Raw genomic sequence first — 24,534 nt, 5'->3', positions numbered from 1 at the left:
TCTTCCCCCAATGGATGCCAATCTGGGTCAACAACTGGGTCATCCATCACCTCCTCTTCTATGTCATGTGCACCTTTCTCTGTGTCACCGTGTATGGTGGTATAGTGTGCGGGAAGGGGCACCTGAGTCTCATCAGGGTCAAAATCTGGCTCTGTACACTGCGAGGCAATGTAGTGCTCTGAGTGAATGTACCAGCAGAATCATCCATCAGCGGCTGTGCATCAGTGCACTCCATGTCAGAATCATCTTGGCCTGGGTAATTCACCATTTCACTTGATAATCCAGGCATGGTATGTGAAAACAGCTCCATGGAGTAATCAGTAGTATGGCCTGCGTCATCCTTCAATCTTGGTTGGGGTGAAGGACACAAGGAAAGGTGTGGTTCATGAACATGAGCCTCCAATGATGACTCAGTGCTTTTACTTTTTACAACTTCAGAAGAGGAGGCGATAGAGCTGGAGGCTGAGTCAGCAATGTAAGACAAAACTTTTTCCTGATGCTCTGCCTTTAAAAGCGGTTTGCCAACTCCTAGAAAACTAAGCATTCGAGGCCTTATGTAGCCAGACGATGACGCAGGGTCAGCACCTCCTGCATTCAGTCCTATTTTGCTCTTGCCACTACCATCAGATCCACCACCAACACCATCATTACCAGCTGCCAACCCCCGCCCAATTCCACGGCCTCTTCCACCAGCCTTCCTCATTTTTGGTAGAAATGTAGACAAAATCCAACAAACTATATAGTAATGTAAAACAAGGTGCAAGGTGTCTATAGGACAGGGGAGATTTAGAATTTCTGCACACACTTGTGGACAGTGGACACTTGTGGATTGTGTGAGGCCCACTGATATCTGAGCGCTATGTGACAGGCTCGATGGCACAGCTGCCTGTGACCAAAGTGACAAGAGGATAATGGAGATTTTGAATCTCTGCGCACACTTTTGGACACTGGACACTTGTGGATTGTGTGAGGCCCACTGATATCTGAGCGCTATGTGACAGGCTCGATGGCACAGCTGCCTGTGACCAAAGTGACGAGAGGATAATGGAGATTTTGAATCTCTGCGCACACTTTTGGACACTGGACACTTGTGGATTGTGTGAGGCCCACTGATATCTGAGCGCTATGTGACACGCTCGATGGCACAGCTGCCTGTGACCAAAGTGACGAGAGGATAATGGAGATTTTGAATCTCTGCGCACACTTTTGGACACTGGACACTTGTGGATTGTGTGAGGCCCACTGATATCTGAGCGCTATGTGACACGCTCGATGGCACAGCTGCCTGTGACCAAAGTGACGAGAGGATAATGGAGATTTTGAATCTCTACGCACACTTTTGGACACTGGACACTGGTGGATTGTGTGAGGCCCACTGATATCTGAGCGCTATGTGACACGCTCGATGGCACAGCTGCCTGTGACCAAAGTGACGAGAGGATAATGGAGATTTTGAATCTCTGCGCACACTTTTGGACACTGGACACTTGTGGATTGTGTGAGGCCCACTGATATCTGAGCGCTATGTGACAGTCTCGATGGCACAGCTGCCTGTGACCAAAGTGACGAGAGGATAATGGAGATTTTGAATCTCTGCGCACACTTTTGGACACTGGACACTTGTGGATTGTGTGAGGCCCACTGATATCTGAGCGCTATGTGACAGGCTCGATGGCACAGCTGCCTGTGACCAAAGTGACGAGAGGATAATGGAGATTTTGAATCTCTGCGCACACTTTTGGACACTGGACACTTGTGGATTGTGTGAGGCCCACTGATATCTGAGCGCTATGTGACACGCTTGATGGCACAGCTGCCTGTGACCAAAGTGACGAGAGGATAATGGAGATTTTGAATCTCTGCGCACACTTTTGGACACTGGACACTTGTGGATTGTGTGAGGCCCACTGATATCTGAGCGCTATGTGACAGGCTCGATGGCACAGCTGCCTGTGACCAAAGTGACGAGAGGATAATGGAGATTTTGAATCTCTGCGCACACTTTTGGACACTGGACACTTGTGGATTGTGTGAGGCCCACTGATATCTGAGCGCTATGTGACACGCTCGATGGCACAGCTGCCTGTGAGCAAAGTGACGAGAGGATAATGGAGATTTTGAATCTCTGCGCACACTTTTGGACACTGGACACTTGTGGATTGTGTGAGGCCCACTGATATTTGAGCGCTATGTGACACGCTCGATGGCACAGCTGCCTGTGACCAAAGTGACGAGAGGATAATGGAGATTTTGAATCTCTACGCACACTTTTGGACACTGGACACTTGTGGATTGTGTGAGGCCCACTGATATCTGAGCGCTATGTGACAGGCTCGATGGCACAGCTGCCTGTGACCAAAGTGACGAGAGGATAATGGAGATTTTGAATCTCTGCGCACACTTTTGGACACTGGACACTTGTGGATTGTGTGAGGCCCACTGATATCTGAGCGCTATGTGACAGTCTCGATGGCACAGCTGCCTGTGACCAAAGTGACGAGAGGATAATGGAGATTTTGAATCTCTGCGCACACTTTTGGACACTGGACACTTGTGGATTGTGTGAGGCCCACTGATATCTGAGCGCTATGTGACACGCTCGATGGCACAGCTGCCTGTGACCAAAGTGACGAGAGGATAATGGAGATTTTGAATCTCTGCGCACACTTTTGGACACTGGACACTTGTGGATTGTGTGAGGCCCACTGATATCTGAGCGCTATGTGACAGTCTCGATGGCACAGCTGCCTGTGACCAAAGTGACGAGAGGATAATGGAGATTTTGAATCTCTGCGCACACTTTTGGACACTGGACACTTGTGGATTGTGTGAGGCCCACTGATATCTGAGCGCTATGTGACAGGCTCGATGGCACAGCTGCCTGTGACCAAAGTGACGAGAGGATAATGGAGATTTTGAATCTCTGCGCACACTTTTGGACACTGGACACTTGTGGATTGTGTGAGGCCCACTGATATCTGAGCGCTATGTGACACGCTTGATGGCACAGCTGCCTGTGACCAAAGTGACGAGAGGATAATGGAGATTTTGAATCTCTGCGCACACTTTTGGACACTGGACACTTGTGGATTGTGTGAGGCCCACTGATATCTGAGCGCTATGTGACAGGCTCGATGGCACAGCTGCCTGTGACCAAAGTGACGAGAGGATAATGGAGATTTTGAATCTCTGCGCACACTTTTGGACACTGGACACTTGTGGATTGTGTGAGGCCCACTGATATCTGAGCGCTATGTGACACGCTCGATGGCACAGCTGCCTGTGACCAAAGTGACGAGAGGATAATGGAGATTTTGAATCTCTGCGCACACTTTTGGACACTGGACACTTGTGGATTGTGTGAGGCCCACTGATATCTGAGCGCTATGTGACACGCTCGATGGCACAGCTGCCTGTGACCAAAGTGACGAGAGGATAATGGAGATTTTGAATCTCTACGCACACTTTTGGACACTGGACACTTGTGGATTGTGTGAGGCCCACTGATATCTGAGCGCTATGTGACAGGCTCGATGGCACAGCTGCCTGTGACCAAAGTGACGAGAGGATAATGGAGATTTTGAATCTCTGCGCACACTTTTGGACACTGGACACTTGTGGATTGTGTGAGGCCCACTGATATCTGAGCGCTATGTGACACGCTCGATGGCACAGCTGCCTGTGACCAAAGTGATGAGAGGATAATGGAGATTTTGAATCTCTGCGCACACTTTTGGACACTGGACACTTGTGGATTGTGTGAGGCCCACTGATATCTGAGCGCTATGTGACAGGCTCGATGGCACAGCTGCCTGTGACCAAAGTGACGAGAGGATAATGGAGATTTTGAATCTCTGCGCACACTTTTGGACACTGGACACTTGTGGATTGTGTGAGGCCCACTGATATCTGAGCGCTATGTGACACGCTCGATGGCACAGCTGCCTGTGACCAAAGTGACGAGAGGATAATGGAGATTTTGAATCTCTGCGCACACTTTTGGACACTGGACACTTGTGGATTGTGTGAGGCCCACTGATATCTGAGCGCTATGTGACAGGCTCGATGGCACAGCTGCCTGTGACCAAAGTGACGAGAGGATAATGGAGATTTTGAATCTCTGCGCACACTTTTGGACACTGGACACTTCTGGATTGTGTGAGGCCCACTGATATCTGAGCGCTATGTGACAGGCTCAATGGCACAGCTGCCTGTGACCAAAGTGACGAGAGGATAATGGAGATTTTGAATCTCTGCGCACACTTTTGGACACTGGACACTTGTGGATTGTGTGAGGCCCACTGATATCTGAGCGCTATGTGACACGCTCGATGGCACAGCTGCCTGTGACCAAAGTGACGAGAGGATAATGGAGATTTTGAATCTCTGCGCACACTTTTGGACACTGGACACTTGTGGATTGTGTGAGGCCCACTGATATCTGAGCGCTATGTGACACGCTCGATGGCACAGCTGCCTGTGACCAAAGTGACGAGAGGATAATGGAGATTTTGAATCTCTGCGCACACTTTTGGACACTGGACACTTGTGGATTGTGTGAGGCCCACTGATATCTGAGCGCTATGTGACACGCTCGATGGCACAGCTGCCTGTGACCAAAGTGACGAGAGGATAATGGAGATTTTGAATCTCTGCGCACACTTTTGGACACTGGACACTTGTGGATTGTGTGAGGCCCACTGATATCTGAGCGCTATGTGACAGTCTCGATGGCACAGCTGCCTGTGACCAAAGTGACGAGAGGATAATGGAGATTTTGAATCTCTGCGCACACTTTTGGACACTGGACACTTGTGGATTGTGTGAGGCCCACTGATATCTGAGCGCTATGTGACAGTCTCGATGGCACAGCTGCCTGTGACCAAAGTGACAAGAGGATAATGGAGATTTTGAATCTCTGCGCACACTTTTGGACACTGGACACTTGTGGATTGTGTGAGGCCCACTGATATCTGAGCGCTATGTGACACGCTCGATGGCACAGCTGCCTGTGACCAAAGTGACGAGAGGATAATGGAGATTTTGAATCTCTGCGCACACTTTTGGACACTGGACACTTGTGGATTGTGTGAGGCCCACTGATATCTTAGCGCTATGTGACACGCTCGATGGCACAGCTGCCTGTGACCAAAGTGACAAGAGGATAATGGAGATTTTGAATCTCTGCGCGCACTTTTGGACACTGGACACTTGTGGATTGTGTGAGGCCCACTGATATCTGAGCGCTATGTGACAGGCTCGATGACACAGCTATGACAAAAGTGACTAGAGGATAAGGGAGATTGGATTGCTTTTAAAAAAGCAGTTTGCCGAGCAGTGGGTAAACAGCAATGCCAGCGTGTCAGGAAGCCTTAAAAGGCAGCCCAACAACCAACACCACTGATACACCACAATATAGCCTCCCCTTGCACTGCACACACAGTGACTTGTGTGTTGTGCAGGCCAAATCGCTAGCAGCAGAAGCAGTTTTTTTGTCTTCTTCCCTGCCTAACGCTCTCCCTACAGAATCAGCAGCAACCTCTCCCTATACTAAGATCGGCAGAAGTAAGATGGCGGTCGACGTGCACGCCCTTTTATACCCCCTTTGACGCCCACCAAAGCAAGCCAATCACTTACATGCCCTTCTGAAAGATGGTGGTGACCCGTGCCTAGGTCATCACGTTGCCCACAGTGTCCGTGGATCCTGATTGGCTGAAAAAGAGCGCAAAACAAACTTTTGAAACGCGACTTTGGCGCGTAAGTCGCCGACCTCGTGGCCGACCTCATCCTAGGGTCGGGTTTCGTTTCATGAAACCCGACTTTGCCAAAAGTCGGCGACTTTTGAATTTTTTCGACCTGTTTCGCTCAACTCTATTAATGAGTTTAATAGAATAAATCAATGTAATAAAAATGTAACACTGAGGCCATTTTCACACGTAGCATACTTGCTGCGTTTTTTGCCCAGTTTTGTCTCTGCACTGATTTAAATAGCTGACTGACCAACCCCATCAAAACCTAGACCAAAATGAATCCTATTGCTCCATTATTAAGCAGCACCGAAAGCCCCACGGAAAAAATATAGCTGTTGCTATCATGCATCACAATCAATAGAGGGGTGCCGCTGCCCAGCAATAAAACCAGAAACACTAATTGGCTCAGGTTTTACAAATGGATGGAGCAGTAATTGCAATTTCCAAGTTCTCTGGGCTTTTAATCTAATATTGTCTCAAAAGGTCTTTAATGCTATGCATTCCCATATAACATAAAAAACACATGACATTTAGGGAATTTAGTTATTCAATATGCTTGACCTGGATCAGGTAGAAGATTAACATCACATAAGACTATACGCATAATATGGAAATAAGAATGTTAATCTTTTAGTCAAATCATACATTGACTTCAATGTAAAAAAAACTAAACAAGCTATGAATAAATGTTGAATGCTGTAAAATTTTGTCACGGCATAATTAAGAGTCTAAAAGCACAATAGTTTAATTCCATGTAAATTAATAAAATTAAGTCTATTCCAATACGTTTTTTTAAACAAAAAACATTCTCAATTTATTAGATGGCTTTATACTAAAGATAAACCTAAGACATTAGGCATAATTGCTAAGATATATTGCTGTACTTGTGCACATTTATAAAATATTCATACTAAAGTCTGCTGCCAGTTTTTGTGTACAGTGCAACCAAATAAGCAATGACAGAACAAAAGAAGAATTTGTGCCATTACACTGTGATGTTGATGCTTTTTCTGTAAATTGTATGTTAAAAATTGCATAATGCTTGTAAAAGGTAACATATTTTATGACAGGACACAGCATACTTTTTATTAGATGAAAGCTTTTAAGTGACATAGAAGAGTTATATATACAGTAGTACCATGACCTATGACCAGTGCATTTAATAGTGAATAAATTATGGGAAATTGAATTGAATATCTACACTTTAGAAGGGAAGAATACTGGAAATTCTTGTGAAATGTTAATGTCAACTCTAATAAATTCCACGGTATTGAAGATCAGTAGAACAGATAACACCTGAAAAAGACCATGTGATGGTCGAAACGTTGTATATTTTCATGGCAAAATAAAGTTCTGCACATTTTTTCACCCGGATTGGATGCTGCTCCTCTTCATTTTCAGTAGAACAGATAAGTCACAGTTAAAGGCTCCTTACATAACACAGGCTAATTAAAGAACAGATAATACCACCAAACATGAAAATATGTGCATGAAATCTCTTAAAATACAAAAGTTTACTCATTTAGAAAATTAAAAAAAAGAACTATTATACAGAGAGAAGACTCATCCCAATCAGAAACACAGTAGGAATCAATCCACTGATCAGGTACGATTTGTGACTAATTATAGTACGCAATGGAATGAAATATGACAAATCATGAAGAAACATTGGTGCATATTACTGAGTGACCTGACATTGAGAGTGTTTTTTAGAACATCCAATAATAGTCAACAGTCAATATGTACCTCCTCTCACTAACTTCTTTTGGTATAAAGGGCACTCTGTGGGGCTGCTATCCATGTGATTCCTACAAAGCATTCCTCAACATCGTATGTACAAAGTGCTTCGACAATGCTCAACACTCCAAGGTATATGATATTCGCAACCACATGACCTGTAATGCCAAATAAGTAATATATCATAAGTAGTGATGGGTGAACACTAAAATGCTCGGGTGCTCGTTGCTTGGGTAGAGCAAATTTTAATGCTCGGGTGCTCAATCCAAGTAACAAGCCCAATGTAAGTCTATGGGATACTTGAGCATTTTTCCTGGGGCCCCCCTGGCGGTCTGCAGAGGGACTAGAAATTGCAGAAATCAATGGTAACAGTGCTCAAATTACATGGGAACAGCATGGGGAAGACCCCTGGAAGCATTTCTGATTCCCAGGTCACTGCTGTGAATAATGTTGTCAGTCATACGCCACTTTTATAGTCTCACAATAAAACACACAAAAACTAAACCACAGTGGATTTTCCTGGGAAATATCTTAAGGAACATCCTTTACAGGTTAATGACTTGTTTTGAAGGCAAAATTAATAGCCAAAAACAAAAATGCTCCTCCACACCTTGGGCTATGTTCACATGTAGCGCTTTTGATTTATTTTTGAACTTTAGCATTGCTTTCAACGAAGACAAATGCATTCACTGAGAAATGTCATTTTAACATTTTACTACCTTATCTGGCCATGTGGTGTGCGACACATTATGAGACACATCCTGTTTTATTTAAGAAGGAGGGACTTTGAAAGTCACAAAGTCTATTTTTATAGGACCAGCAGTCGGCACTCACTATTCTTAGAGAGCCATCAGCCGGCTATGCTTTGCTGTTCCCAATTTTACAGTGGGTGTCCTTTAGTGTTATTGCGTATGCAGTGAGTGGCAGAGCTACCCAAAATTTGGACACACTTCAATACCCCTTTGAAGATACCTACATGAGGTTCTCGTGAAAACAATGTTCCCATTATTAGGAAATGGGTCTCCCATACTGTTTGCCTATGCAGAGAATGCAAGAGTTGCCAAAAATTTGGAGGCACTCCAATGCACCTTTGAAGAGACGTAGAGGAGGGCCTCATGAAAAAATGTTCCCATCAGAAAGGAACCGGTCTCCTATACTTGTAATGCCCATGTGCTAAGTGTATGAGTGTATGGGCTGACAAACATTTACCCCCGGGGGGGGTATACATTAACATTCTATATAACAATTTTTTTTATGTGCATCATAAACACCCTTTAAAAAAATATGTATGTGGGTGTTGCAAGACAGACTAAGATGACCCTGGTGATATAGTGGTGTAGGATGAGGATAAGGAGAAGGAAGAGGACAACAGCAAATAGCCAAAATCAGGAAGTGTATACCCATATGTGAGTGTGAAGAGGTGCATGGGAATAAACCTCTCAAAAAAAGACACTGGAAAAGAGTTAATGTTACGCTGCTATCATTCGGTGGTGTTGAGAAGTCTGGCCCAATCCAGCCCTTGTTCATTTTTATAAGAGTCAGCCTGTCAGCACTTTCAGTTGACAGGCGGATTCACTTATCAGTTATAATTCAACCAGCGGCACTAAAAACCTACTCTGACAAAACGCTAGCGGCAGGTCAGGCCAGGACCTCCAAGGAGTAGAGAGCCAGTTCATGCTACGTATCCAGCTTGGATATGCAATAATTAGAAGGCACAGAGGAATCATGGAGGATGTTGCTACACTCAGCAAGGTACTCCCTCAGCATCTTTCCAAACTTTGCACACTTTGTGAGAGTGCCACCCAATTCAGGGCCTGTGCAATGGCAGGGTCTGAGAAAACTCTCCCAGAACTTTGCCAGTGTTCCTCTGCCTCTGCTGGATTGGAGTTGTGTTTCTCTCACCTGTATTCCTTGGTTGGCCAAATTTTATGCTAAGTGTCTCTTATTTTTTCCTAATACTCCAAAGCTGTATTGCTATTCAAATTTGCCATATTCCACATTGACATGCAACATTTATTGTATATGGAGGTAGCTCCTCCTGGTATGCACCTATTCAGTCTGGATGTGCCAGTCAGTTTTTTGTCTTTTGTATGTTATCTTACTGACCGAACACTCCGCCTTCCACAAGGTGGTGATTTTAATTAAAGCAGGCCCCACTTACCCTTAAATGCAGGCATTGCTGACAGGTGTCCACATTCACCCAGAAATTCAGACATCAGCCTTAGAGAAGTATTCACACAGGTCAGGGACCCATCAGATTGAGGCCACCTTGACGATGGTTGATGGGCAGATGTTTCGCTAAATTTTATACTAAGCGGCTCATATTTTTTCCTAATATTCCAAAGCCGTATTGCTCTACAAATCTCACATATTCCACATTGACATGCTTTAGCATGATAGGGTGCAACCTTTTTTGTATATCTACTGTATTGGAGTTATGTTTCTCTCACCTGTATTCCTTGGTTATCCAACGAACTGTGACCTCTGCCACCAGTGTTTTCAGATGGGAATATTTTTAATAATTCTGCAACAAGGACCTTCTGGTACTGCCCCATTTTAGTAGACCTGTCTTCCTCGGGAATAAGATAGAAAGTTCTCCTTGTAGCGTGGGTCTAGAAGTGTCACCAACCAGTAATGACTGTCACCAAAATATGGAGAAGCGAGGGTCACAAGAAAGGCAGCATAACATAAAATCAGCCATGCGCACCTGACATCTAACAGGCACGACTTCCACGTCCTCACCAAGAGGATGGCTGTCCATTCTCTCCTCTTCGCTGTCCTCAGGCCATCCACGCTGAACAGATGGTATGACAGTTGTGCAGGTAGTACTGTCTATAGCTCTTGCAAAAAGGAGGAATGCAGCAGCACTCTGTAGAGACCAATACACATGCGAACACAGAGTCTACCATAATTGCTGAGTAAACTGTAATAAAAAGTAAAACATTTTTTTACAAAATTACTTACAAAAGTAAAAGTTCTTAGCACCTAAATTGGCCAATTCATGTGAGCCCATCAATCCCGACAAGGTGACACTTCTTTGATGGGTCCTAGCCTCTAATAAATGCGTAATCAAATATATATATATATATATATATATATATATATATACAGTTAAGGGAAAAAAATAATGCACCCAGCTCTGACCTCTTCACACTCCTCTCCTCTCGTCAAACACATCACCCTGTCCCCCCATTCATCATACAACACCACTATCCTAGCCAAAGAAATAGCAAAGACTTTAGATGATTTACCAAACTGTGAACGAATTTTGCCAACTTTGAGTAAAAATACTTGTGAAAGCGGATACGAATCCAAATGTGCTACGTTCGTGCCAAATTTGAAATTGGCAAATGCTTTGTAAAAACGTTCACTCATCTACACCCGTGACTTTGATGTATCCTGAGGAAACCGCCCAGTTACACGGCTTACACTAATATCAATTTTTAAATTATGTAGTTAGTTTTTGCTGACTTATTATGATTGCGAAAGCAGGGGTTAATTTGTTTTGACATATGGTTGGGCATATTATGTTTGTTTATGTTGTGGACTTCATTACTATGTATCTCATACAAACTACACTGGGATTTTTGTAAATCATATAAATTTCATATAGATTGGGCACCAGATGGACATTTCCACCTTCACTGGGCTCTCCTTTTAAAGACAAGGTCAAACTTCATGACTAAAGTTAGCCAGGTACATCCATGCACATCTGTCTGTAGTGTATGTTTTAAAGCTGGTTATGATAAATGCTGTGGCAAAGGGTCTAGACTAGAGTTGAGCGAAACGGGTAGAAAAATTTCAAAAGTCGCCGACGTTTGGCAAAGTCGGGTTTCATGAAACGAAACCCGACCCTAGGATGAGGTCGGCCACGAGGTCGGCGACTTACGCGCCAAAGTCGCGTTTCAAAAGTTTGTTTTGCGCTCTTTTTCAGCCAATCAGGATCCACGGACACTGTGGGCAACGTGATGACATAGGCAGGGGTCACCACCATCTTTCAGAAGGGCATGCAAGTGATTGGCTTGCTTTGGTGGGCGTCACAGGGGGTATAAAAGGGCATGCATGCCGACTGCCATCTTACTTCTGCCGATCTCAGTATAGGGAGAGGTTGCTGCTGATTCTGTAGGGAAAGCGTTAGGCAGGGAAGAAGACAAAAAAACTGCTTCTGCTGCTAGCGATTTGGCCTGCACAACACACCAGTCACTGTGTGTGCAGTGCAAGGGGAGGCTATATAGTGGTGTATCAGTGGTGTTGGTTGTTGGGCTGCCTTCTAAGGCTTCCTGACATTCCTGCATTGCTGTTTACCCACTGCTCCGCAAACTGCTTTTTTAAAAGCAATCCCAATTTTTTTTTTTGTCCTGCTGAGAAGAAAAAAAAACTGCTTCTGCTGCTAGCGATTTGGCCTGCACAACACACCAGTCACTGTGTGTGCAGTGCAAGGGGAGGCTATATTGTGGTGTATCAGTGGTGTTGGTTGTTGGGCTGCCTTTTAAGGCTTCCTGACAGGCTGGCATTGCTATTTACCCACTGCTCTGCAAACTGCTTTTTTAAAAGCAATCCAATCTCCCTTATCCTCTAGTCACTTTTGTCACAGCTGTGCCATCGAGCCTGTGACATAGCGCTCAGATATCAGTGGGCCTCACACAATCCAAAAGTGTCCAGTGTCCACAAGTGTCTGCAGAAATTCAAAATCTCCCTTATCCTCTCGTCACTTTTGTCACAGCTGTGCCATCGAGCCTGTGACATAGCGCTCAGATATCAGTGGCCCTCACACAATCCAAAAGTGTCCAGTGTCCACAAGTGTCTGCAGAAATTCAAAATCTCCCTTATCCTCTCGTCACTTTTGTCACAGCTGTGCCATCGAGCCTGTGACATGGCGCTCAGATATCAGTGGGCCTCACACAATCCAAAAGTGTCCAGTGTCCACAAGTGTCTGCAGAAATTCAAAATCTCCCCTGTCCTATAGACACCTTGTACCTTGTTTTACATTACTATATAGTTTGTTGGATTTTGTCTACATTTCTACCAAAAATGAGGAAGGCTGGTGGAAGAGGCCGTGGAATTGGGCGGGGGTTGGCAGCTGGTAATGATGGTGTTGGTGGTGGATCTGATGGTAGTGGCAAGAGCAAAATAGGACCAAATGCAGGAGGTGTTGAGCCTGCGTCATCGTCTGGCTACATAAGGCCTCGAACGCTTAGTTTTCTAGGAGGTGGCAAACCGCTTTTAAAGCCAGAGCATCAGGAAAAAGTTTTGTCTTACATTGCTGACTCAGCCTCCAGCTCTATCACCTCCTCTTCTTCAGTTGTAAAAAGTAAAAGCACTGAGTCGTCATTGGAGGCTCATGTTCATGAACCACACCTTTCCTTGTGTCCTTCACCCCAACCAAGATTGAAGGATGACGCAGGCCATACTACTGATTACTCCATGGAGCTGTTTTCACATACCATGCCTGGATTATCAAGTGAAATGGTGAATTACCCAGGCCAAGATGAATCTGACATGGAGTGCACTGATGCACAGCCACTGATGGATGATTCTGCTGGTACATTCACTCAGAGCACTACATTGTCCTCGCAGTGTACAGAGCCAGATTCTGACCCTGATGAGACTCAGGTGCCCCTTCCCGCACACTATACCACCATACACGGTGACACAGAGGAAGGTGCACATGACATAGAAGAGGAGGTGATGGATGACCCAGTTGTTGACCCAGATTGGCATCCATTGGGGGAAGAGGGTGCTGCTTCCAATAGCTCAGATGAGGAGCATCCACAGCAGACATCGACATCGCAACAGCTGTTATCTGGCAGGCCCGGAGCACTCCAAAGACAGGTTCCAAACATCAAAAGAGTTGCTGGACAGCTTGTCCAGAGGGTCAAAAGATCACAGCGTGCTAGGCCGCAAAATGTCTGCCAAAGTAGGAAGAGTGCAGTGTGGCACTTTTTTGACCAAAATCCTCATGATCAGGCCAAGGTTATCTGTAAGAAGTGCGCAAAGACCTTTAGCCGAGGGAAAAATCTGAAAAATTTGACTACCAGTTGCATGCTTAGACATTTAACCAGCATGCACTTGCAAGCGTGGACACAACACCAAACCTCAAGTGCCACATGTGCAACTGATCACAACGAAGGTAGTCAGCAACGCTGCATTGTTTCCCCCACTGTAAGCCCACCGGTTAGCACAGCAGCAAATGTTGAGGTGTCGTTGCAAGGCCACAGCAGTCAGGGAATCCCACTGTTATTTCAACGAAAGACTGATTCTAGGCCATCAGAAAGAACACCAACTCCATCACCATCATCAACCCTCTCTCAGTCCGCCCTGTCCACCGCTACTTCCAACATATGCAGCTCTCAAGTCCAGCTCACCCTCCCAGACACTATGAGTAGGTCAAGAAAGTACTCAGTCTCTCATCCGCGTACACTGGGTTTGAACGCCCACATTGCCAAACTAATCTCGTTTGAGATGATGCCCTTTCGGTTGGTGGAAAGCATAGCTTTCCGCGAACTCATGGCCTATGCAGTACCACGCTATGACCTACCCAGTCACCACTTCTTCTCTCGCAAAGCCATCCCAGCCCTCCACCATCATGTGAAAGACCGCATTGTCCATGCACTCAAGCAGTCAGTGAGCGGAAAGGTGCACCTCACAACTGATGCATGGTCCAGTCGGCATGGCCAGGGCCGTTACGTGTCCATCACTGCGCACTGGGTTAATGTGGTGGATGCAGGGTCCACAGGGGACAGCGGTGGTGGGACAGTGCTGCCTAGCCCACGGTATAGGAAACAGTTGGCTGTAGGCGTTCGACCCTCCTCCTCCTCCAGAAGCGAAAGCTCGTCCACAGAGCGCAGTCGTACGAGCACTCCATCTGCAGCTGCCACTGTTGCACACGATGTGTCCCCCTATCGAGCAGCTAGTGGAAAGCGTCAGCAGGCTGTGTTGCAGATGAAGTGTTTGGGCTACAGACACACGGCCGAGGTGCTGGCTGAGTACTTGAAGCGACAAACTGAGTCATGGCTGGGCAGTGTACATCTTGAGGCAGGCAAGGTAGTTAGTGATAACGGCCGTAATTTTGTGGCAGCCATAGCCCTTTCAAAACTCAGCCATATACCTTGCTTGGCTCACACCTTGAACCTGGTGGTGCAGTGCTTCCTCAAAAATTATCCGGAGTTAACAGCCCTGCTCCAGAAGGTGCGAAGACTGTGCGCGCACATCCGCCGGTCGCCTGTACACTCCGTTCGTATGCAGAAGCTGCAGCGATTGCTCCACCTTCCCAACCACCGCCTCATTATCGACATTGCAACAAGGTGGAACTCCACCCTGCACATGGTGGAGCGGCTGTGCGAGCAGAGGCAGGCCATAATGCATTTGTGGGAGGATACACGGCCAGGCACTTTGAGAGCAGACATGGAGTTGACAGGTGTGCAATGGTCGAAGCTGAAAGACCTCTGTAAAGTCCTTCAGTGTTTTGAGGAATGCACACGGCTGGTAAGCGCAGACGACGCCATCCTAAGCATGAGCATCCCACTTATGCGTCTGCTCATGCAAACTTTGACGCACCTTAAGGAGCAGGCGTCTGCAGCCAATGTTGATGAGGAGGAAGAGGAGGAGGGAATCCTTGATGACATTCAGCCATTGTCTGCTCAGGGACCTCTCCTGGACGAGGTGGAGGAAGAAGAGGAGGAGGAGGATGATGGGGATGATTACTTAGGGGAGGAGGATGCATCTCGTGGGGCAAGTGAAAATGTTGGCGTGGCAAGGTCTGGTACAGGGTTTGTGCGTGACTGGAGGGATGTGGATTTGCCAGAAAGTGCTCCTCCAACCAGCACTCGCAGTGCATCATTGACACCGGGAACATTGGCCCACATGTCAGATTATGCCTTGCAGATCCTAAAAAGGGACCCACGCATTGCCAAAATGATGAATGATGACGACTACTGGTTGGCCAGCATCCGGGATCCACGCTATAAAGGCAAATTACAAAACATCATGCCACAGGAGAACCTTGACCTAATATTGGCTAATAAACAAGCAACTCTGGTAAATCGGTTGCTTGAGGCATTCCCAGCACACAGCAGCGGTGATGGTTCTCACACGAGCCGTACGGGCCGGGGGCAGCTTGGCAGAGGTGTTCGTGGTGCACACAGCAGAAGAGGCGTTGGAGACAGGGGTTTCATGACAATGTTGTGGACTGATTTTTCAAGTACCGCTCACACAACTGGTAATACTGCATCGATGGAAAGTGACAGGAGACAGCAGTTGTCAACTATGGTTACAAACTACTTTTCCTCCCATATCGATGATCTCCCACACAGGTCATTCCCCTTTGACTATTGGGCCGCTAAACTGGACACCTGGCATGAATTGGCACAATATGCCTTACAGGAGCTCGCTTGCCCAGCTGCAAGTGTGCTATCGGAAAGAGTCTTCAGTGCAGCTGGATCAATCCTGACAGAAAAAAGGACCCGTCTGTCAACCCAAAATGTGGATGATCTAACCTTCATTAAAATGAACCACGCATGGGTTTCCAAGGATTTTGTCCCACCTTCCCCTGATGACACATAGGGTGACAGAAAAATGGCTTGCTTTGGTCCACCTCTTCCTGGGACTTGACCTATTTCACCTTTTGCATCAGCTGAATGTCCAACATAAACATATGCCACTTTCTAAAACTCCCTAACTGTGCTGCCCCCCCCCATGGCCGGGGTCACCACCTAGCGCACGACACCGTGCGAGTGCCGTTGCCCTGGACAGGTGGGTAGGCCGATTCTTGGGCGCGGGCACTGGCACAGGGTCCTTCATAGTGCAATCAAGTGTCTCTGACGGTGGTTGTGCACCCCGCCGTCAGACACACCGCCGTACTATGAGGGGACCAGTGCCAGTACCGACGCCCACGAGTGGGTCCCCCTTGCTTGGGCAGGGCCCCAGCATTTGCAATCTTTACCTCTCCCTGCTCCTCCGCTGTGTAGTCTGGGCCGTCAAATCCATACTGTGCCTGACACCGTCTGAGCCTGCCTCCTGATGTATAGACATATATTTTGAATGTGTACGCTATCCATACATGTTATCTGGGGATACGGTACCCTTTCTAACCTTTGTGCAATCACGTGCAATCCATACTGGGCCTAACAACGTCTGAGCCTGCCTCCTGATGTATAGACATATATTTTGAATGTGTACGCTATCCATACATGTTATCCGGGGAAACGGTACCCTTTCTAACCTTTGTGCAATCACGTGCAATCCATACTGGGCCTAACACCGTCTTCCTGCCTCCTGATGTATAGACATATATTTTGAATGTGTACGCTATCCATACATGTTATCTGGGGATACGGTACCCTTTCTAACCTTTGTGCAATCACGTGCAATCCATACTGGGCCTAACACCGGCTGAGCCTGCCTCCTGATGTATAGACATATATTTTGAATGTGTACGCTATCCATACATGTTATCCGGGGAAACGGTACCCTTTCTAACCTTTGTGCAATCACGTGCAATCCATACTGGGCCTAACACCGTCTGAGCCTGCCTCCTGATGTATAGACATATATTTTGAATGTGTACGCTATCCATACATGTTATCTGGGGATACGGTACCCTTTCTAACCTTTGTGCAATCACTTGCAAGCCATACTGGGCCTTACACCGTCTGAGCCTGCCTCCTGATGTATAGACATATATTTTGAATGTGTACGCTATCCATACATGTTATCCGGGGATACGGTACCCTTTCTAACCTTTGTGCAATCACGTGCAATCCATACTGGGCCTAACACCGTCTGAGCCTGCCTCCTGATGTATAGACATATATTTTGAATGTGTACGCTATCCATACATGTTATCTGGGGATACGGTACCCTTTCTAACCTTTGTGCAATTACTTTCAAGCCATACTGGGCCTTACACCGTCTGAGCCTGCCTCCTGATGTATAGACATATATTTTGAATGTGTACGCTATCCATACATGTTATCCGGGGATACGGTACCCTTTCTAACCTTTGTGCAATCACGTGCAATCCATACTGGGCCTAACACTGTCTGAGCCTGCCTCCTGATGTATAGACATATATTTTGAATGTGTACGCTATCCATACATGTTATCTGGGGATACGGTACCCTTTCTCACCTTTGTGCAATCACGTGTAATCCATACTGGGCGTGAGAATGGCTGGCGAGCTGTTAAGCAAGCTACAGCACCTGTGGTTTGCACACGTAAGTTTTTCATTTTTTCAGGAATGACGGTTAGGCCTAATTCCGGAACTGCGGTTGACCTGCACTTACTGGGAAATCATTGTTCGCGGGTAATAATTGTAATCAGTGATCCCCATCACTAACGTTGTTCAGCGGGTTATCTGCACCTGTAAGCGACAAACGCTGGCCTTTTCAGTGTAGCGCACATGCAGCCACGGACATGTAAGGGCATGACACACCAGTTATTGGTCAATCTCATGTGCCAGAGCCTCACGTGTCCCTCTAGTAAGCCGGACTCGGACCGCGGGGCATGACGGAGTCTCGTTCGTTAACGGAATTAAGCTTGCAATGTGTGCATCTGTTCTGTAGCTGGCATGGTTGAGGTTTCCCAGGTGGAGTCGAATTTAACCGTAGGCTCCACTCCTGGTGGTGCCCTTCTGGACATTCCTTTAAGGTTCAGCTTTGCAACCATACTGCCCACGTAAAACAAACACTTTGCCTTCATGAACGCTGTTTGGAGGGTCATGACTCGTGGGAATAACGCCACCCAATCAGTTAACCTGCTAGAGAGATCGTTTGTTGCTCCCAAGCATGACATCACACTCCCTAGGAAGAAGGTAATGCCACTGTGGCGACCGTACTCCTGGGGGCGACACAAGTGCACTGATGCCCAGCCACTGCTCGATGAATCTGCTGGTACATTGACCCTGACCACTACATTCCCCTCGCACGCTACACGACCTGAATCTGACCCTGATGAAACTCAGGTTACCCTTCCCATATACAGTTCCATCTTACACGGTGACAAAGAGGAAGCTGCAGATGAAAGTGCAGGTTCGGCCCACTCGCCATCAGACACACCACCGTACTATCAGGGGCCCTGTGCCAGTGCCGTCGCCAACGAGTGGGCCCCCCCTGCTTGCTCAGGATCACAGCACTTGCAAAGTTGAAATACTCTGCAGTGAGATGGAAGATGGGGACGACGAGGAGTCCAGACAAGTACAGGGATTCCCTAGTGAGGAGACTTATTTGATTGTTTTCAATGTTGGGACAGCAATTTTTTGGGGAGCACTATACTCTGGAGAATGATAGATGGGGCCCACCATACACTGGAACATTCCAAAGGTGGACATCAGACACTGGAGCAGCATTTACAGGGCCCATTATACACTAGAGCATTAGAAATGGGGCCCATTATGTTTGGAGCATTATTTGGGCCCATAAGACAGTGGAGCTTCATCCATGGGGACCAACATATACTGTAGCATTATGTGGAGCTCATCATATACTGTTTCAAACATTATATGGGACCAATGATTTTGTATGGAGAAATAGATGGGCCTCGTCATGAGATGTAAAAAGTGAGGTATTTTTCATTGTACTATACCACTATTTCTCTGCCGTATCGGAGCATGATGAGTTGTGGTATGTGTTAAAGGGGCGCTCTTTCACCCAGGGCACATGAAAACCTGCAGCCAGCCCTCCCCCCCCCACAACTTTAGCCAAATAACCCCCATTTTTCAGTGCGTAACTTGTATTATGAAGTTAATTAAGGTTGACAAGCTTAAGTAAGAAGAATTGATGCTTTTGGCATTCAAATGGGCACTGTAGGTGTGTTTCCTGTCCTCCTCTCACTGCCGACTTTTATTCCCCATTGACTTACATTGGGTTTCGTGTTTCGGGACGACCCCGACTTTTCCCTATAATCGGACGATCTTGCTCGACCCGACTTTTGGAAAAGTCGGGTTTCACGAAACGCGACCCTAAAAAACCAAAAGTCGCTCAACTCTAGTCTAGACCCTGCTTATTTGAGACATTTTGGAAAAAGGTGCATAGCTTGTCTGGTAACCATTTTCCTGAAGTCAAGGAATTAAGTAAAACATCTGTCCACTGAAAACCAGATTCTGTTGTTTCAAACTCTCGTCCATGGTAAGAGAAAGGTTGCATGACTACCCAAGTCAGTTAACAATCCTTCATTCTACTTTTTTTTTTTCAAACTGGACATAGGATGTTCCAAACATTTCTGCCATTTATGGGATTCACCATTCACAACCTAAAGGGTGTTTTCCAAATAGATATATTCAGATATTTGTGAACGAGGTCCCAAGTCCTCTGTTCAGTAAAATCAGTCATATAAAAGTCAATTAGGAGGTGGCTCACATTTAAATTCACACAGGACTTTTTCCGGACATCTGTGGGATCTTCAGCAATCAGAGATATTTCCATAGCAATCTCTCCAGGATTGTCTGGAGGTCTCGAAAATAAGGCAAACTAAAATGCTGTAGGCAGCTTCCAATAGGGCGATGTTCCTGCAAATAATTTTAATTACGGTAAGTATTTACATGATTCTGTTGTTAATATTGTTTATCAGGCAACACTTTGCTTGTACACTGCTTTAACTGTCTGCTGGGGGCACACTAATGATATTGTTGCAGTGGATCTGTTACCAGATTTTATAATACAAATTATATACATTATTCAATAGATTTCTAAGATTTGATGACACTAGTGTATTTATCTTTAAAATCAGCATCATATTAACTCTAATTTTGATAATAAAATTAGCATTTTTTGAGTCTAGCTATAGAGTAAGAGCTCATGACTCCCAGTGTAGTCAATGTCCACCCACTCAGTTGATCTGACAGCTGCAACTTGTACTCAGCAACATCAGATTTTAACCATCACTTCAGCATATTTTTGTTATTTCACTGAGTTGTGTAACTAATCTAGATTTCCAACCTCTAACATTAACCTCACCAACTTCATCTGTTATTGGAGCTGCTCCTGTTGTGAGTTCATTTTCCCCTTCATTACTGAGGCCCGAGGAACTCCCTCTTCTGGTAAAGAAAGGTAGTGAGCCTGATTATCAAACACCTGAGGCTGATGATGATGACTGGCTGAGTGGAGTTACTAACTGGATATAAGGCTGCCGACGCCCTTCTGCCCTGCGGGTGATTTCTCTGTGGGATCCTTGGAGACCAGTCTGAATTCCTGCTCCGTTAAAGCTAAGTTTGCTGCTCGGCCTTTTGCATTGGTGTTTTGACTTTGTTTTGCTTTGTTTTTCTGGATTTCTGCCATTACCTGCTGGGGTGTGCTGAATTCCTTTAGCTCTGTCTTCTGAAAATACCTGAGTGCTGATTTAGTTTTTGAAGCCTAGCTGCTTCAGGGCCTTTTTCATATCAGCTTGTTGGCTTATGTCTTTTATAGGGTTTTGGCAGATTGCAGACAGCAGCCTTCCTGTCCTTTCCTATCTAGGTAGTTTTGGGCCCCGTCTTTGCTCAGTCTATCTTTCTGTCTGTGTTAGTGTTTTCATCTTGCTTCACCGTCATTATATGTTGGGGGCTGCCTATTGCTTTGGGGTCTGCTCTGGGGCAGTTTAGATTTCCCCTTTCTTTCTTTAGGCCTATTTAATTCTCCGGCTGTGATCGAGGGGTCTAGGGCATCGTAGGAACCCCCCACAGCTACTGCTAGTTGTGTTGATAGGTTCAGGCGTCTGCAATCTGATAGTTGCCAACTTCTCTGGTTTTCTGGACTTAGCTTGTATTTCTGTTTTTGCCTTCTACGGTGACTCATTCATAACAGAATCAACCGCCATACCGCAAATCCTAGGGTACTCAATAGCAGGTAAGAATTGTAAAAAAAAAAAAAAAAAAGTGTGTATATTTTTTCCTCTATATCTCTGAGGCCGTAGGGGGAATTTTTTTTCTCTCAATGGAGATAAAGCAATTGTCTGATCGTGTGGAGCAGCTCGCTGCGGAAGTGCGGGGAATTTCCGCCTACCTTGCTCATTCACATGCTGCTGAACCAAAGATTCCTACACCTGATGTATTTTTTGGGGATCGGTCTAAATTTTTGAATTTCAAAAATAATTGTAAATTATTTTTTGCCTTGAAGCCTAACTCGTCAGGGAGCTCCGCGCAGCAGGTTAAAATTGTCATCTCTTTGCTGCGTGGCGATCCCCAGAATTGGGCGTTTTCTTTGAAACCAGATGATCCTATTCTGACTAATGTGAACGCATTTTTTCAGGCCTTGGGGTTGTTGTATGACGAACCTAATGCTATTGATCAGGCTGAAAAGACCCTGCTGGCATTGAACCAGGGTCGTGACTCTGCAGAATTGTACTGTCAAAAATTCCGAAAGTGGGCAGTACTTACTACCTGGAATAATAATGCCTTGGCTGCTCTCTTTCGGAAGGGGTTGTCAGAAGCCGTAAAAGATACTATGGTGGGATTTCCTGTTCCCACTGGTCTTGACGATTCTATGTCATTAGCCATTCAGGTTGATCGGCGTTTGCGCGAATGCAAAGCTGCACGAGAGGTGTTGCCACCTGTTGAACAAATGTCTGAACCTATGCAATGTGATAGAGTTGTTTCCAGAGAGCAGCGTCAGGAGTTCAGAAGGCGTAATAAGTTGTGTTTTTTCTGTGGAGATGCCTCGCATATTATTTCTGTCTGTCCTAAACGAGAGAAACGCTTTGCACACACGTTTTCTGTTGAGGGTGTTCAACCTAAGTTTCTTCTGGCTATTACTCTGATCTGCTCCCTGTCCACATTTTCTGCCAAGGCTTTTGTGGATTCGGGAGCAGCCCTAAACCTAATGGACTTGGATTTTGCTAAATGTTGTGGATTTCCGATGACACCTCTGCAGACGCCTATCCCTTTGAGGGGGATTGATGCTACTCCTTTGGCTAAAAATAAACCTCAGTTTTGGACCCAGGTGGTAATGCGGGTCGCCCCAGACCATCAAGAAAATTGCAGATTTTTGGTGTTGCATAATCTGCATGATACTATTGTTCTGGGGTTTCCCTGGTTACAAATTCATAATCCAGTTTTGGATTGGAAATCTGTGTCTGTGGTGAGTTGGGGTTGTCGGTGTGCCTTTAGTGAGGCTCCGGTGTTTTCCACCTCTCCTCAGTCGCATGATGTTCCTGATTATTTGGCGGACTTTTATGATGTATTTAGTGAGAATGAGTCTGCATCTCTGCCTCCTCATAGGAATTATGACTGTGCAATTGAACTGAGCCCGGGGTGTAAATTTCCCAAGGGTCGGCTCTTCAATTTATCTGTACCCGAGCACGAGGCTATGCGATCCTATATTAAGGAGGCGTTGGAGAAGGGTCATATTAGACCATCCTCGTCACCCTTAGGTGCCAGTTTTTTTTTTGTAGCCAAAAAGGATGGATCATTAAGACCTTGTATTGTTTATCGTGCCCTCAACAAAATTACTGTTAAATATCAGTATCCGTTACCCCTGATTTCTGATCTATTCTCCAGAGTTAAAGGTGCTTGCTGGTTTACCAAGCTTGACCTCAGGGGGGCATATAATCTTATTCGCATTAAGCATGGGGATGAATGGAAGACGGCGTTTAATACTCCGGAGGGACATTTTGAGTACCTGGTGATGCCTCTTGGGCTCACTAATGCCCCTTCTGTCTTCCAGTGCTTCATGAACGATATTTTCCGAGATTTTGTCGATAAATTTTTGATTATCTATCTGGATGATATTTTGATCTTCTCCATGGATTGGGATTCTCATGTGGAACATATTCGGACTGTGTTCCGGATCTTGAGGGAGAATTCCCTGTATGTCAAGGGATCTAAATGCCTTTTTGGAGTACAGAGGATTTCTTTTTTGGGATTTATTTTGTCCCCGTCAACTATTGAAATGGACCCGGCCAAGGTACAGGCCATTTACGATTGGGTTCAGCCCACTTCTTTGAAGGCCCTCCAGAAGTTTTTGGGTTTTGCTAATTTTTATCAGAAATTTATAGCAAAATTTTCTAGTATTGCCAAGCCATTGACTGATTTGACTAAGAAGGGTGCTGATGTGTTAAATTGGTCTCCGGAGGCTGTTTCTTCCTTTCAGGAGCTGAAGCGAAGATTCACCTCCGCCCCGGTTTTGCGGCAACCTGATGTCTCACTTCCATTCCAGGTAGAGGTGGATGCTTCTGAGATTGGTGCAGGAGCTGTTTTGTCCCAAAAGGATCCTGTAACATCTAAAATGAATCCCTGTGCTTTCTTTTCCCGAAAGTTCTCTCCATCTGAACGTAACTATGATGTGGGGAATAGGGAACTGTTGGCCATGAAATGGGCATTTGAGGAGTGGAGACATTGGTTGGAGGGAGCTAAGCATCAAGTCGTGGTCCTCACTGACCACAAGAATTTGATTTACCTAGAGTCGGCTAAGCGCTTGAACCCTAAACAGGCTAGGTGGGCCTTGTTTTTTACACGTTTTGATTTTGTGGTTTCTTTTCTTCCTGGAACGAAGAATGTCAAGGCAGACGCCCTCTCTAGCAGCTTCTTTGCTGATTCTCCTGTGCTGACCAAGCCTGCTACCATTTTAGGCGAAGGGGTAGTTCTTTCTGCCATCTCGCCTGATTTGAGACGTGCTCTGGAAGAGTTCCAGGAGGACAAACCTGAGCGTTGTCCCAGTGGAAAGTTGTATGTTCCTGACCAGTGGAAGAAGAGAGTGATGTCTGAAGTTCATTGCTCTGCTTTGGCTGGTCATCCAGGTATTTTCGGTACTAGAGATCTGGTGAGTCGGTTTTTTTGGTGGCCCTCCTTGTCTTGTGATGTCAGGAATTTTGTGCAGTCCTGTGGGACGTGCTCCCGGTCTAAATCATGTTCTCGCTCTAGTGGGTTGTTGATGCCTTTGCCTGTCCCTAAGAAGCCATGGACCCATATTTCAATGGATTTCATCTCTGATATGCCTGTCTCTCAAAGGATGACTGTTATTTGGGTGATTTGTGATAGGTTCTCTAAGATGGTTCATCTTGTACCACTCCCTAAGTTGCCGTCTTCCTCTGAGTTGGTGCCCCTGTTTTTACAACAGGTGGTTCGTTTGCACGGAATTCC

This window comes from Dendrobates tinctorius, unplaced genomic scaffold, assembly GCF_039654945.1.
Source record: "Dendrobates tinctorius isolate UK_male_01 unplaced genomic scaffold, ASM3965494v1 ptg000007l, whole genome shotgun sequence".
Classification (NCBI taxonomy): Eukaryota; Metazoa; Chordata; class Amphibia; order Anura; family Dendrobatidae; genus Dendrobates; species Dendrobates tinctorius.
This window is presented reverse-complemented; position numbering follows the sequence as displayed.